This window comes from Elgaria multicarinata, chromosome 5 (assembly GCF_023053635.1).
Source record: "Elgaria multicarinata webbii isolate HBS135686 ecotype San Diego chromosome 5, rElgMul1.1.pri, whole genome shotgun sequence".
Lineage (NCBI taxonomy): Eukaryota > Metazoa > Chordata > Lepidosauria > Squamata > Anguidae > Elgaria > Elgaria multicarinata.
This window is the reverse complement of record NC_086175.1, coordinates 44,131,621-44,136,171: the sequence shown is the minus strand read 5'-3', so window position 1 is coordinate 44,136,171 and position 4,551 is coordinate 44,131,621.

Genomic DNA, 4,551 nt, shown 5'->3' with positions numbered 1-4,551 from the left:
GTAATATTCAAATAGTGCCAGGATCAACACTCCTTTGGGAATGATCAGATATCCACAGTTTTAGTGCAATTTCCTTAGTCTGTATTTTTTGCATTTCATTTCCCTCTGACTTCATTTTTTTCCTTTACACTCATGCGTATATATACAACAGTTTAGGATAACATTTCATGCATCTGATGAAGTGGGCTTTAATCCATACAAGCACATGCCATTCGTTAGTACTTAAGATGGCAGAAGAATGTTTGTTCCTTTTGCAATATTTGCAATCTGAGACTGTTAATAATATTAGATGTTTCTCAAGAAATATATTTTTCATATGAAAACGTAATATTTGAGAGATTGAGATGGTTTTAATACTTGAATTCTAGAATGCTTTAATTTTAGTTATATATTTCTTTTAATTATTTTATTGATCCAGGTGACACAACAGAATACTAACTTGTTAAATGTGAAATGGCTTATCTTTGCCGATAAAACTGACATGTAAAAAACTTATCTGAAAATATACGTGGGATTAAAATAACTACATTTCTGGTAAAACACAAGGAGACAATGGGTTTTTATTGGCTGTGTCGAAACATGTATGAAAAATATCACTTAGGCTTTAGCTAGACCTAAGGTTTATCCCAGGATCATCCCGAGGTCATCCCTCTTCATGTAAATGACACACAGGATATTCCGGGAGCAGGTAGGGATGATCCCGGGATAAACCTTAGGTCTAGCTAAGGCCTGAGTTTTCATTCCATGGTAATTAGGGATGTATTACTAATCACCATGTGGTGTGGTGTAGTGGCTAAAGTGTTGGACTAGGAGTCGGGAGATCCGGGTTCTAGCCCCCACTCAGCCATGGAAACCCACTGGGTGACTTTGGGCCAGTCACAGACTCTCAGCCCAACCTACCTCATAGGGTTCTTGTGAGGATAAAATGGAGAAGAGGCGGAGGATTATGTATGCCGCCCTGGGTTCCTTGGAGGAAAGAATGCGGGATATAAATGCAATAATAAAGTAAATAAATAAATTACTTAAATGAACTCACAATATTCATTTGACCATTAGTTTCTACTGTTGACATTTCACTCACACCACTTTTGTTTACCATTCAACAAATTCAGTTTACTATTGCTTGTATTCAGGGCTTTTTTGCGCCCTAGGCAAGGTGAGCTGCTTTCACCCTCCCACACCGTATCCCCCCCACCCCAGGTAGGCAGAGACAGGTTACCTGTCCCTCGCCTGAAGTCCTCCTGGCTTGGCAGGACGCTGCGGTGGGGTGGGCGGGCAGTTCTAATTCCATCCATTCGCCGCCGCCCCCGCCCCCAGCGTCCCGGCTTGTCTTTGGCTGGGAGCCCCCAGCCGAAACCAAGCTGGGTAGCTAGGGGAAGACAGTCAGACGGCCGGAGTCAGGTGCCTTGAAAGGCGGCGTGGCGGGCGGAGGCAGGGAACCCCCCACACACACACGCTCCACGTGGCCTGCTCCCCCTGGGGCCAGGGACGGGGCTTACCATTGGCAGGTGGGTGGCTGCTGGCGCCCCAATCCAGCCCAAGGTGAGCGAGCTGGGCAGCAGGAGCGCTATGCACGGCGCCTGACTCCTCTGGCTATCTGGACGTGGCGGCGGCGGAGTTTCATTGAGGGGCGTAGAGGTGGGCTGCTGCCCTTCGCTCCGTCCTCCGGGTTGGAGCGGCAAGCAGGGGGCTGGCCACAGGGCCGGGCGGAGGGAAGGGCGGGTGGCGGGGGGGGGAGGCAGGCAGAGGAGGCTGCTGAGCCTTAGTTGAAGGCGCCCTGCGCGCATCCAGTGACAGTGGCGAGGCGCGGGAGGCAACACCCACTTAGCAGCAGCACCACCACCACCGACGTATTTACACGAGGTACCGTCGGGACCGGGGCGCGCATCAATCATCCGGCGGCGCCAGTCAATCACGAGGCGGGCAGGCGGGCTGCTTGAAGGAAAAACAGATTGCTGGGGGGGGTGGCGGGGGAGAGGAGGAGGAGGCGGCAATCACGCTGGGCGAAGGAGCTGCCGGCGCCGAGCAGGTAAGCAGGGCGCTGCGGGCTGTCACCCCTCTCCGCCAGGCGGCTCCACGTTCTGATGTCCGGTGCGCGCCGGAAGTCAGAACGTGGAGCCGTTCCTTCCCCCACCCCCAGCGTCCCGGCTTTGGTTTGGCCGGGAGCCCCCAGCTGAAGCCAAGCCAGGAAGCTGGGGGAGGGCGGTCAGACAGCTCCATGTTCTGACGTCCGGCGAGCGCCGGATGTCAGAACGTGGAGCCGCCCGCCCCCAGTGTCCCAGGTTGGCTTCGGCTGCTGGGCGGGCGCCCAGCTGAAGCCAAGCCAGAGACGCTGGGGAGCAGGGCGGAAGGCTTCGGAACGGCGCACCCGGAAGCTGCCCTCACTCGGCCAGAGTGGCTCTGGGAGTGGGAGGGCGACTTCCGGGGGCGCCGAACTTGGCGCTCTAGGCGGCCGCCTAACTGGCCTTTATGGAAGTGCTGGCCCTGCTTGTATTTACAGTGCATATTTATTTCTCTTTTGAGAGAAACCTGTCCCCCAGGCTGTGCAAAAGGTGAGGCAGAAATCTTTCATCCATGGAGGATATTACACAATTGCCATGTAATGTACTGGGTCACTCTGGGCCTTAGAATACAGCTCTTTGTAGTTAAATGGAATGGACTATAAGGACAGAAAATATACCATTTATATTCAAAACCTAGTAATCTGTCTGAGGAACTGAGACAAATAGTGGTGACAAAAGATGTAGTTCTCAATCTTATTCATAAATTGAAAGCAAATAAATCACTGGGCCCAGATGGTCTCCATCCTAGAGTTCTCAAAGAACTCAAGTATGAAATCGTTGATTTTCTAACCAAAATATGCATCATGTCTCTAAGATCAGCCTTTGTGTTATAGCACTGAGAGGAGGCCAGTACTCATAACAGTCTTTTAAAGCAAAGGGGGGGAGGATACACTCATACACCAGTAAATTTAAGCTCTTTCAACATAGCAATGATGTGCTGTCACTTAATTAAATATTTTCCCTTTCTATAATGTGCTGAAGTGCCTATCTGCCATGTTTTTTTTTTAAAAAAATGGTGAACATGTGCCTGTTTCTCTGTATTTGGAACTTCTGCAGCAGGCAGGAGCATTTGGTCGTGGGGTAGTGGTGATGATTTGGAGTAGAAAATTACAGGTGTGCTTAATCTCCCCTTGCTGCTCTTCAGAACCTGATCACACCTTCAGAACTGGCTTTTCCAGTTCATGCACAATTTACATGCTTATGTGGGTGTCTGCTTGGGTCTTATAGACTGAGGTGAAAGGGAAATATTTGTGTGTGGTCGGTAAGGCTTCCAACCTAATACGTAAGAAGCTCTGCAGTACTGGATCAAAGGGAGAATAGGGTCATTTTGGTTTTACTGTTGTCACTCCCTTGTTCTGGCAGTGCCCGAATCTTTAATCCGTAAGCAGGGTTGAGAAGAAGGTATCGTGGGAGGGGTAACAAGTTTTTTTGGGAGGCACACAAGGGATTTAATCACCCAGTGGGTTTGGCTTATAGGTCAAAGTAGGGTGACCATATGAAAAGGAGGACAGGGCTTCTATATCTTTAACGGTTGTATTGAAAAGGAAATTTCAGCAGGTGTCATTTGTATATATGGGGAACCTGGTGAAATTTCCTCTTCATCACAACAGTTAAAGCTGCAGGCGCCCTGCCCTCTTTTAAATCTGGTCACTCTAGGATAGCTCCTGCAGCTTTAACTACGGTGATGAAGAGGGAATTTCACCAGGTTCCCCATATATACAAATGACGCCTGCCGAAATTCCCTTTTCTATGCAACCGTTAAAGATACAGGAGCCCTGTCCTCCTTTTCATATGGTCACCCTAGGTCAAAGGGACATAGGTAGAGTTATGGAAGGAGATCGATCTTGTAAAAAAGGACACAGATTTGGGTCGCAGTCCTATACACTTACCTGGGAGTAAGCCTCATTGATTTCAAGGGGACTTCTAATTAGATATGTATTGGATTGCACTGTTACTCTCCCCCCCCCTCCACAAGGTTGGTAGAAGGACAAAACAATATGAAAGGGGCCAGCGTTTATGACAAATCAGCTGACTCCTCTCTGAAAGTGAGACATGTAGCTCTTCAGAAAAAACAGCTGCCAAAAGCTAACTGACATTGGGGGTGTCTACATGGTGCTGCTTTCAGTGCGGATCCCCACAAAACCCTGCAGCATTGCAGCTGCAAAGTGACAACCACCATGATAGATGGGCAGGATTGAAGATGGAATAGAAACACAGTGCTAGCTACAGAGAGGGGCCGCATGCATCATCTGACACAATCAACTTGGGAGTGGAGTAGAAATGGAGTAAAAGCTTCATGTAGATACCCCCACTGTTGGCTGTGCTCCCTTTTTATCCCTTCCCTCCTGGAGTTTACTAAGGGAGACAGAACTTCCCTCCTGACACTGAGATCCAAAGGCCGATCTCTGAAGTGCCACCACTTTTTTACACTCTAGAAAAGCTAAGCAAAGTTGGTTCAGCTGGTTTTAAACATGGAAACCTCTCAGCC